Source organism: Pezoporus occidentalis, unplaced genomic scaffold, assembly GCF_034315485.1.
Source record: "Pezoporus occidentalis ecotype Australia unplaced genomic scaffold, CSIRO_AGI_Poc_V1 ctg45, whole genome shotgun sequence".
NCBI lineage: Eukaryota > Metazoa > Chordata > Aves > Psittaciformes > Psittacidae > Pezoporus > Pezoporus occidentalis.
The window spans coordinates 7,195,358-7,207,857 of NW_026915780.1; positions in this window are offsets into that span (position 1 = coordinate 7,195,358).

Sequence of the window (12,500 nt, forward strand, 5' to 3'; positions counted from 1 at the left end):
GAGATTTCCATGTCTTACAGAAGCATTCACTAGAAACACCTCCCACATGTTGGCAACCAGGCTGGGAGACAATGAGATAATCACATCTCTTTATTACACTTTGCCTGGACAACAACAAATCTGCACAACAAGACTTCAGCCATGAGGAAATTCCAGCTAAGAGAAGTTATAGCTCATATCCTCAGGTTTTCCACATCAGATCTGCCCTCTGCTCACACCGCACACCTCCACTCAGGTGTTTACTTCCCTTTCTAAGCTGAGCAGAGCAGAGCTAAGACAACTAATGGAATCTTGAGAGGCAGACAACAGACAGCAGCTTACCTCCTTGGGCACAATGGAAGATTTCTTCTCTGACACTGGTTTGTTGGAGAAAAAGCAAATGAGCTACAGCTCACATGGAAAGAAGTGAAGCTGAGTGAATGCTGTTGACTTGCTGTAAGTGACTGTTCCAACTTTGACACTTGAGCCAGTTTGAGTTTGATCCCATTCATAAGTATTCAGAGGTAACTTCTGTTCTGCTTGCCTGAAAGTCAACAACATCATTTGTGCTTTCACCCGTGCAAATAAAGAGCACCTTGGCTCAGCGGTGCAGCATCCACCAGTGAAGTCCAGTTCTGCCATGCCTTTAGCTCACGGGAAGGATTCTTCTAGCTTTTAATTATAAGATAGGATCACGTTATAGAAAAAAAAAACCTTAATCAAGTAACCTTAAAACCTTAAAAAGTTACAAAAACCTTAAACAAGTAACATGGGCTGTCCAAGCACGCACACAGATGTGATGCTTTCATGTGGGTTCACACTGCTTGTCCTTTTACTTCCTATGGTTTGCTGCCTCCATTGCTGTGTTTCGCCTTCAGCTGGGCTATAAGCCATTAGGAAAGACTTTTTTTCCCTCTGTGTTTGTACAGCATCAAGCACAGTGAGGCTCCAAGGGCTCCTCGCCCTACTGTACCATTAATAGTTAAGAACAGTCATTATTTTATTCTCATTATCAAATCAAAGAAATAACACTGCTTCAAGGCTGCACATGCTGTTGCAAGTAGCAAAGTGCTTGTGATACCTGTGGCCCTTTTGCTACTCTTAGCTAGCCACTAACTCACTTAATTTTGTGTAGTTTAGCACATTACAAGATTGTTCAAGAGTGCCATAAATGATGTCAGGCACCATCAGAAACCACTTCAGAAAATCATTGCCTGTAGCCAGATCAAAAGGTGAACACCTGGAAACTTGCAGTTCTGGGAAAGCAGAATAAATCTCTTCTCCCCCCCACCCCCTTCTCTTCCTCTTGGAGATTTGTTTCTTTTTGCCTTAAAGAATTTGAAAGGTTTATTTACAGCTTTTCAAATGACCCCTAATCTATTTAGAAAAACATAGCATGGCAAATTCATCTCGGGTGTAACTCCATTTGTTGACTTAAGCAGGCTTGTGCCAGAAGGGAGCCTGGCCCAGGAGTTTCTCTGCAGACAGAAAACAAAGCACTTGAATACAACACTTAATTTGCTTGTTGAGTCCCATCACAGGCTGTCCTGGAATATATTTATTAAAGGTAATTCTTCTATTTTGGTGAGATTATATCAGTAACTGAAACTCACGGTATTAGCTCTAAACCTTGCCTAGTTCCTTAGGCTTCGCTGCTTGAGGCTGATAATTTTCACAGCACCTGACAACATTTAAAGAGACATTGTATTATGTAGTTTGGTGAAACCTAAGACCATAAATAACTGGGAAAGTTGCTTGTTTTGTCAGATATCAGCAATGTAGTTAATTAAACAATCCATCAAGGGCAACTTTGGGGAAGTAATGTGAAAAGTTATTTACCGTGGTACTGCAGAATTTAGCGCCTGTTGCAAAGATACAGAGTCCATAAGTAATAGTAAAATCATGCCTGTTATAGCTGACTTCATCAACACATAATTGGTTTGTTTAAGCTTACAAATTGCTGGCATTCTTCTCTTGACCAGGTTTATATATTGATTCACTCATTTTCTCCATGAGGCCCAAACCATGAATACTTTCCCCAGTAAAAGAGCCTGGGGCACAAAGAGACCCATCAGAAATGGTAGCTGATGCTTTTTGTGTGATATATGCTAAACATAAAGCATGAATCTGGCTGTCAGAGCTCTCTCTCTATGTTGTATACGGAGCAGGGGCACAGCATGTTGGGGGAAAGGACTGGCAAAAAGGATAAGGAAAAAACAAGAAGCAGAAAGCAGGGAGAAAATTAGGAAGGGTGAAACACAGAGGAGTTCTGAAAAGCAGAAATCAGCAAGTGAAATTGGGAGGTAGAGACAGGGCCAAAGCATCAATAGACAACCAACCCTCTTCCCTGCATGGCTGTTTAGCGGATATACCAGTTTATAGTATGAACCCTCCCCAAAAGGAGCCTTATTAAGAAATCAGTGATGAAGTCAACAGAAAACTGAATAACGTGTTTTGGGTCTATTTTGCAAGAATCCATCCGTTTGCTTTCATTTAGATGCTAACAATGTGATTGTGTTACAGCAAACTGGGGTTTGGCTTTCTCAAGTACAAAAAACCATTACGATCTTAATTACTATGAGTGGCTTGCTTTAAAGCATAGCATTTTGTGTAGGCTTGTAGATTTCCATCCCCTTTCTTCAGACATTAATATACCAGGGTGAGAGTTGTGCTTTCTGTGCTCTTCTGACCTTTCACCAGGACTTTGGTCACATACTTTATAAGAAAATCCTGAGGCCACAGAGCATATGCAAACACATATCAGGCTGAACTGATTGGGACAGCACTAAGAGGGGAATATGTTTCAAAGATGATAATTCCCTTCCATATGCAAGCAACCTGATTTGCAGGCAAAGGATTAATAAAATAGAGTCTTTTAATGAGGCACCCAAACATTTGCATTTTCCTTTTACAAACCAACTCCTTGCTAAAGAAGCTGGCCTGGTGTATGCACATGCATTGCTCCTACAACCAATTTGTCTACTACGTCTGCTAATAGTACATATTTATTGGTAGCAAATACATATGCCAATAATTCAGCCAGGGCAAAAATATGAAAGAAAATAAAAGGAGCATTTTTTAGAAGGCTGGTTTGCTATATCCAAGGAACTTTCGACTTTATACACTGCAAGAACACTCTTTCTCATACGGAACAAGAGCAGATAATTTAAAAGAAGCAAATATAAACAGTAGCAAACCCCAAACAATTCTTTTGAAATATAGTGTATGAAATGCCCAAATTATTTCTGCTATATATAAACATATATATGATCAGATATAAACATATATCTGATCCAGCATCACTGGGACTTTAAAACTGACTTCACAAGAGCAAGATCAAGCCCTGTAGCAACAATATTATAGACTTGTTTGATGTGGAATCACAAAGTCTGAAAACTTCTGGTGAGCTCTCCTGTACGAAGCAACCTTACAATTCTTTCAGTGGTTCCAGGTTAGAGATGACAAACCTAATCTGAAGAGGAACATTTCTATGTTTGATGTTAACTGTAATAACAACTATATTCAGTTAGACCTCTTAAACCTTTTAAGAAAGCAGATACTTGACACATAGTTCTTATTTTTGTAATAGCTGTATCCCCCAAAAGCTTGAAGTGATAAATCTGAATATAGAGTAATGTTTCTCAGTATTTCCCATACAGTTTGTACGTATTAGGATTGCATAATAAATAGATGTTTTAAATATTTGTTCCAAGAGGTCTTCCCTTGAACTTAAGCATAAGTTATCTAAACAGTTGAAAAAAGATTTATAGTTATGAAGAGGCCTATATGTCAAGCAAAGTTTTATGATATGTTCCATAATAAATTAGCAATAAATGGATACAGGTGACTCTGGAATTTATGGCCTTTAATGTTTTAATGCTTCACTAAAGAAAAACCTATTATTAAGGTCTTAAAGGGTAATACAGGAATACCATCTACAAATTGTCAAATTAAATAGTTGTTGCCAGGTATTTGAACAGTGGAACGTTTTGGCTTGACCAGCAGTAGGGGTAGACGGCAAAGAAAGTAACAGAAAACCAGATCACTTCAGAAGTACAAATGAAGATTTCACCCTGCAAACCCTACACAATGTGTCACCTCTGCTCCAGCTGCACTGAAAATGATGGTCCTGATCCTTCAACTCCTCACATTTGTAATTATCCAGGTAATCCAAGTCTAGGGCTCTGTATTACTCCTACAGGTAAAGGCTACAGGATTCATCCCAGTTTAACAGATAGCTAAAAGCTGGCGAGTGAAGCACTGTTCCCTGCTTTGCTCGGAGATCCTTTCTAATGTTTCTATCCACATGAAAGTTATTGCTGGAATTCAAGCAATAACACACTGTGGGAAAGAAAGAGATTTCACTGTCCTAACACTGCAACCTCAGGTAACACTGGAAATTGCCCTAAAGCACATTGGGGTAAACACCAGAACTACCACAGATGTCTACGAACCCTTTCTGCTAACACCTCTTAACTGATTAAACCCCATCAAAAGATAAAAATATGGATCAAGCTGATGAGAATCCCATCAGAAGATAAACCAAACCTTTGGGTCAAAACACAGATGGTATTTAGTGGGGTAAAGAGGCAGAGAATTACCTGTGAAGGTAAATCAGACCTGGCAGCAAGGAGTTAAGATCCCAAAGCCACTTGGCAGTGCCTGCTCACTCATGGCAAACAGTTTTCCCCCCCTGGGATGTAACACAGACCCAACCCAGCACTCCAGACAAGACTGGGTCAAAATTGCTTTTTCAGATTAGGCATACCCAGGCCATTAGCATGATGTCTGCACGTTAACACATCAGCACAAAGATAGGCAAGGGGGAGGGGGAAAGAGTTATGCAAAAGGACTCTGCAACTGCCATTGGGGCAGACATCTCTAACAGGAAACACATGTTATCCAAGCCTATGCCTAATAGGGTTGAACAGTAATTAAAAAATATCTTTTATTTGGAGAGCTGGGTCTTGAAACTACCAACTCGCACCATTAATCTTCTTGATCTACTGCAAAGATCTGCAGCAAGGGTCAGCGTGCAGGATCTCTGCCATTTGTACAGGGACGAGCACACTGACAGGACAGTGAACTGTAAACCAGACACAGTCGTTACATACAGTTATCGATGAGCAGCGGTTGGGAAAGGGGTCATACGGGACCCATTACGTGGTAACATCACCAGCTCTCATGTCACTGGGCTGCCATTGGTAAATCACCTTGAAAACTGCTCAGAAATGAAACTTAGGTGAGGCAATTGCATGGGGAAACTATCTGACTGGAATGAGAAGCAGGAAGAAGGCTCAGGAAAAGGTATCATTGCCCTCAGGCTGCCTTGTTCTGCTCGTCAGAGATGGCAGAGCGAAGCCTACTGCTAGGCTGGAAATGCTGAGATTTGCTTAAGACATTTACGCTCCCACGTGTGAATGTGTAAAATGGGTTGTCTAAACTTCAAGCCATACCATGCTAACTGTGCCATAACAGTTAAAGCAGCAAACCCAAGTCATCTGTCCCATGCTGCACACTTTCCTCCCAGCATTAACACAGGTCTGCTTCACCAAATGGTTATGTTGTTCCAAGTTACCCCAGGCTGGGGAACTTTTCTGGTCTGAAGCACCCTGACATCCTCTATGAGTAAAACTAAATCTGCACAGGGGCTGATACAGGTATAACCAGGCAGTTTGTGGTCAGGAGAAAATCTACCCATAACCAGAACAGTCCCAAATCCCCATCTCCCAGCAGAGCCTGGAGGGCAGTGTTTTAGCCAGCCTCTTACCTCAGAAGGAGTGTCAGTTTAAGACCTGTTGTCATTCAATTAATCTCCAGCATGGCCACAGTGTAGAGAGAAGCTCTCCACTTCAGACAGCCTGGATAATCATTAATTAACCCATTAGTCTTGCTCACTTCCCATTTCCTTTCCTTTCTGTGCTCTACTGTCATAACACCACTAGATGTTTTCCCCTATTTTGACAGGACCAAGATTTTCTCTTTGGTTTGGGAGGGGTGTGCTTTTTGGTTTTGATTTTTTTCCTCAGATTTTGGAGTGCTTTTAAAAGAATTTGCTGAGCACCTGTGATTTCATCTGGAAGTTGTTTTTATCTTCATGCTGTGAAGAGCTAACTTCCAGATCACCCTCCCGTCCATATGCCTATCAGATGTGTTCATGTTGTGCTGGGCTGGGCAGGGTGTGGGGGGGGTTCACTATGAACTATGAGTGTATCTGACCCTTAGCAATGACTGCTGCAGGTGAGTTGTAAGGCTATCTGCCTGTTCAGATAAAACTCAGATGCTATGCTACAGGTACAACCTCTGCCCCCAAGAGCCTTCTGCTGTGCTCTGTCCAGGGGGACGGGAAGGCTCCTTTGCCACCAGGGACCTTTACAGCTACAGCAGAATCATATATTATGAAAACTCTAAATAACTGCTATGTTTCTTTGTAGTTTTATTTGTTATTCATCCCTTGACGTACAAATGCTGTATCAGTGTAAAATAAACAGATTATCAAATAAAGACCCCATGGTTATTTCTTTCAATTCTCCCCCAGGACAGAAGAAACTGAGGTGATTGTAGGAACAAAGGATTAGTTTAGCTTGAGCAAATATCCCCAGATCTGACTCTAGAGTATAATATCACCTTTCTGTTGTCTCTGAAGTACTTTCACTCAGGTAATATGGGGGAAAAGACACAGATACATTCTCCTGAGACAACAGAAGCTAGCAGACTTAGATCTAATCGTGATCACTCTTAGGTTAATAGTGGGTTTATGACTCACTTCAGTAGCTGTGATGAAGAATCCACATATAGAAATATTCTGGAAAGGTCAGTTCACAAAAAAACTCAGCTTCTGGGGACAGGGCAAGTAAACCCGTTCGTGTGCAAAGACAACTGATATCTTCTTGTAAGTAAAAGGTTACAAAAAAAGAGGACAGATTTGATGCTTCAAGGCAACAGCTATTTAATTTACACATGTAGCTGGCATATTTGTGCAAACCAATATAGGAAACTGCACTACAACTTTACTGCAGGTCTCTTCATTAGAACTACAGGCTTCTAAAATACGATTTTCAGGCTTTTCTGCCTCTATCTATTATTCCACCATGATAAAAGTTTAAACATATTATATAGCTATGTTTCTTGAGTTTTCCAATGTATGTATATTTTAATGGCTTCTACAGTAGTGTTTAAATGAGTATGAAGAAATAAAATGTATGGATTTCAGATGCTTCTGAGTTTAAAAGCAGACTGAAAAATGTGGAAGTGAGGAAGTGATGAGGTATAATGAATCACAATTGCTTTGCATTTGGGATTTTCAAACATGTTTAAACCATTGGAATCTTTTCCTGCATTCAGACATATTTCTAATGGCTTTAAAGATTCTTTCTTCATATAGATGCTGTGCATTGGGAATGGGGGTGAATCAAAGCCTGACTCTGGATGTTGCTCTACCAAGGATGTCTAGATGTTCCTGCACCACTACTTGAATTTTGCAGCTAAGGTCCCTCCCTGCTATGCCCAGGATTGGCAATTCTCATAACACTTTGTGTAAGGTACCATTTGCGTACTAAAATTGTATCAGTGGGCTACGAGGGCTATAGCTCAGGAGGAAGGGATGCTAACCTTCAGTTGCAGGGCTGCTGCCTGGAGACTGGACTGCAGGAAGAGATGAGGTTTCCAGTGACTATCAGCGCAATATTACTTGTCATGTCCTGCAAATGTGATTGCTTTCCTGCCTGAGAAGTGTGTATGGAGCTAAAAACCAGTACGCACTGATGAGGTGATGTGTGGCTTTCATGCCCAGTTTGCTGGAACCACTGTCAAGAGTAACTGGGACTGGAGGGAAAGGGGAGCAAAGTTTGCTGTTAGACACAAAGGTAGGGTGAGCTGGATGCAAGCAGGAGGCCTGTCAACAGGAATGGAGAAGGTGATTGAAGGAATGCAAGGCAGAGCCAAAGAAAGATGAAGAATTGAAGGTGGGAATTTTTCTTCTAGGAACAAGACAGGACTATACAAAATCAGAAACAGCAAGAAGAGGTTAAGCCTACTAGAAGGATGGGGTTGCTGTTTGCAAGATGAGGATGATGATGGTGAGATCGCTGTTTGAAAGAGTTGCTGTAAGAGATGGTACATGTACCATACTGCTGGAAAAGAAATAAGAGAAAAAAAAGGAGTGTCTGTTCATATGATTTTAGACATTACAGGAGTTACTTTAGAGTCTGCACATGAAAAAATAGGCCAACAATGTTGATATTGTTCAAGACCAGGTTGGACGAGGCCTTGGGTGATATGCTTTAGTGTGAGGTGTTCCTGCCCATGGCAGGGGGGTTGGAACGCGATGATCTTAAGGTCCTTTCCAACCTTGACTATTCTATGATTCTATGATATTGGGGATACTTTCCACATGCTCAGCAGGAGCTTCCTAGAGAGTCTTCTAATGCTGAATGAGAAATACCTAAGAAAAGCACCAGTAGCTATGACTGTGTCTTCATTAAATTTAAAGGCACAATTGCACATACAGCTTCAATATAAAGCAACAGTCTAAGCTGCCTTGGTTACTGTCTGACTTCCTGGGTTCATTTATTTATAGTCTATTGTTTCCTGTTAAGTATTTCTGAGTTGGTGATAATGGAGCACGATGCTTTTTTTTTTCCTTCTCCTGTCTTAACAGTATAGAGCAAAGTGGGGTTTATATCCAAATATATGAATCTCAATTGATAGCAGCCTAATGGCTACTTTCCCAAATACAACAATGCCTAACTTGACAGCATTTCTGCTGTGATTTATACAAAAGCCAAGTTCAAGGCAATTCTCTTTTTTAACCTTCTCTGACAATACTTCCTTGTCCTATTATTTTCTTGTTTATTTCAACTCAAGGGGGACTCAGGGTGTAGGGGGGAAACGTGGAAGTTATGCTAATGAAATTCTGCATTTCTCTGTTAAAGATAGAAGCATAATCTTTCACTGACGTGCTTCTTCCAAATTCAAGCATGCAGGATCAAAAGTATTCTCTCAAAAATCAAGCAAATCTGTAAAACTCTCTAGAACACAAACTTAAATCAGAGCAGAGAACACTACAGCTTGAAATCAACAGTCAAGTTCAAATATAAAGCTGAAATTCCACCACTGACGATGCTGTGTGGTGAATCTAACCCAAGCTTTTGTCTGTAAGACAGGTTATCAAACATCCCTCTCTGGGAATGGCAGAATGAAGTGATACCAGAGAGTCACCTCTCCAGGAATCAAACCAACTGCAACTTGTCTGGTGTTGGATGTCTGGTTCTGGTTTTACTTCTACAAGGCTGAAGTTAAACTATATATTCTTGCGCTCTGTCATTTGACAGAAGAATGTACTCAGCCCCCTACCATTTGCACTGCTTATCTTGCTGCCATCGTTAAGAGAACCTACTGCCTTGTAAAAACGCAACTACACGTGTTTCATAAAAGTTGATATAAAAATAACAACACCGGGGTACTCACATCTTTCTGGAACAATTGAATTCTGAAACAAGCATCTCTGGTTCTTCCTCCTGCAAATGGATCAAATTACATTTCACTAGGTAATAAAGTGTGGTACAATAGCCTGCCCAATCTGTTTTCATCTTGTCTTGTACAGAGTCTCAGATATACTTACTCATTATTCAAACTAATGGGTCTGCATTTGGCATATATTGAATGTTAGCGCTCTCCTTGGAAGTTGCAGAGGTTAACTGCTCCTAACAGTCTCTTTCCTTCCTTTCTGGGCATGTTTTCACCATCGATAATAGAAACAACAGAACTGAATGTCATAATACCCTAGAATGAAGGTGCTGGTGCAAACCACAGCGATGAAGTAATGGTAGCAATTTTTTTAACCTAATCCCTGATCATCCCAATGGAACATAGTCCATACCTGGAAATATTTTTAAATGGATCAGGGAAGGAATCTGCTCCTGCCAAAATGCTTGCAGAATGGAATGCCTACATTATTAAGCATTATTATCATTCTTCATTCACTTTACTGGTAATGTTTGAGTGATTGTTGCTATACATAAGGAAGAAAAATGCTGTCACAAGGTGAACTGGAGATGTTACACCCTTCATTCAGTTACCATTTCAGAGGAGGGAAAATATCTTTCTGAATACAAATGACCTAATTTAATGTTAACTATGAGCTAAATCATATAGTCCTATAAGTGGTCCTGCTTCAGGAAGTTAAGATCAAAATCACTTTTGAAAACAGAAGCTTAAGAAATATTGTATATAATTCCTAGGCTCTATAGCAAGGAATTACACAAGCTGCTAATCACGCACATAAAGTGAATAAACTGTTGATACAGTTGAAATGGTTTCTTTGCTCTCATTTTGTGCTATAATATTTTCCTAGTGCCTGCACTCCAAGTAGATATATCACATTTTGATGTAGTGAGGCTCTTTTCAAGGTGTGAAATTGGTAAGTACCAACACCAAAGGAGAAGAAATCTTTTAATACTGCGCTGTGCCACTTGAAGCAGTATTACCCTTTGGCTTGGAGCCACCAAACTCCAGTGAGAACTATTTTATAGCACATGACTATAATAAAAGATATTTAAACACGGCCTAACAATGGATTAAACTAGTAAGACATTGTTTGTGTTAGATCCCAAGGATGAATATCAAAAATAGAGGCAATAGTTTTGAAACAACAGCCAGCAGTGAAAAGTTTACTTCTAATGTAAACCAGACAGTCCCCAAAATAATTTGTGGTTTATTTAATTCTTACCGTTCATCTTGTGTTCTTTTGAGTAAGCTAAAGTAAGACACCCGCCTAAAAACACCAGCTGGTTTCGATTTTGACTCTGGATCTCTAGTGAGCTGAAAAACTGTAATCTCCATCTGCAAGGGTGGGGAGTCATTCCTGTAAACAGGGAAAAGAAGGATTTTGCAGCATATGAGAAGGTGCATTTCAGGAGAAGAGAGAAAAACCAACCTCCCTAATATATTATAATGAATTACTGTTTTGTCATTATCTGGTTATATTTGCACAAACATCAATTGCATGTGAGCCCTGAAAAAGAATGTCTCATTGCCTTTAATATGCACTGCAGTATGCACCCATACAAAATCATTACTGTAACAAAACCAGCTGCATGTAATAGAAAGCAAATGATTTACAATGTTACTATAAGAAACTACTTTATTTCACATTATCATAAAAAGAACAGCACTGAAAATTTGCATGACAAACACAAGAATCCAGGAAATTCCAAATCTAATTCATTTTTAGGTTTTAATAGGTATTAACTCACAGAGGTGAATTGTGAAGAACAATTCTTGAAGAATATTTCCAGAGAGTTTAGCTGCAATATTGGAACCTGTATTTGGTGGAATGCAAACTAGTCCTGTAGATGAAGAAAATGCATAAGCCTTAAATAGTGGATTCACCGCTGGGCCTATAAAAGCTTATTTCCTTTTACATACTTATTTCTATCACCGTGCTATGGTTAAAGGTTTGGGTCTAGCAAAAGTCTCTCTTTTAAGTCACTGGGACTTAAGTCCTCTGAACAAAGATTGATGGATTAGATGCTGTTGCTCTGAAAATTTCAGTTCTGTATCAACCTGCGGAGTTTCAGTTTTCAGCTACTGTGAAATTATAACAAATAGACACAAGCAGTTTCAAACCCATGTTCGTGCCCAGTCGTGTGGAGTAGTTGGGTTACTCAACTGATTTAGCAGATTACAAAGGATCAACTCCTAACTCTATGGTGTCACGAAGCAAGTTTCTGTTGTATGGTGGAAGGTAAGCCTATTTTATGCAAGTATGGAAGGAGATAACAGCTGTTACCAAAAAGGTGGCAGGCATGTGAAATAAAAACTAAAGTCTTGAACAAATGAAGCTTTATAAGACCCAGGCAGGACTCAAACAAATGTTCAATGAAAGTCACTTTTATGGCTTTACTTTGGTTTATCGCAAGGCAGTAATAAATGTGTCTCATTAAAAGCCAGTAAAAGAACACCACCTACACCACCGATTGCTGTAACTGCAGATATAGCAGATCTGGAATAGTTACCTAAAGACCCTCATTTCCTAGCATTTAATGCTTCCCTGTCCATATAAACTAGCCTTCTATGGATTTAAAGACTGTTGGATGCTAAAAGCAGCAGCTGTGGCTGGGAAAACGACACTTTGAAAGCCCTGTTTCTTTCTCAAGGTGAAGGAGGGAGGCTGAATGAACATGGAGCTCTCTCCTTGGCTAAAAACAAATTGCCAGAGGAGAACATGCCAACAGAAAGACAGGCAATTCCCCCATTCTGGATAGAGAGTGTTTTCCCTCAGCTTTATTGCTCAGCGGGTCAAATTCATTCCTGGTGAAATGGCAGTTCCCATGGTGAAGCCGCAAGAAAACTCTGAAACCTTCTGGCACCTGTCAAGAAATGGGGATGTGAAAGTGGGGGGAGGAATTGGCATGCAGAAGCTGGGATTAAGGGTGGGAGCCACCACATAAAAGATTATTCTTGTTCTAGTTGTTAGAACTTTTTTATTGCGTAGAATTTACATACATGCTTATTAAGTG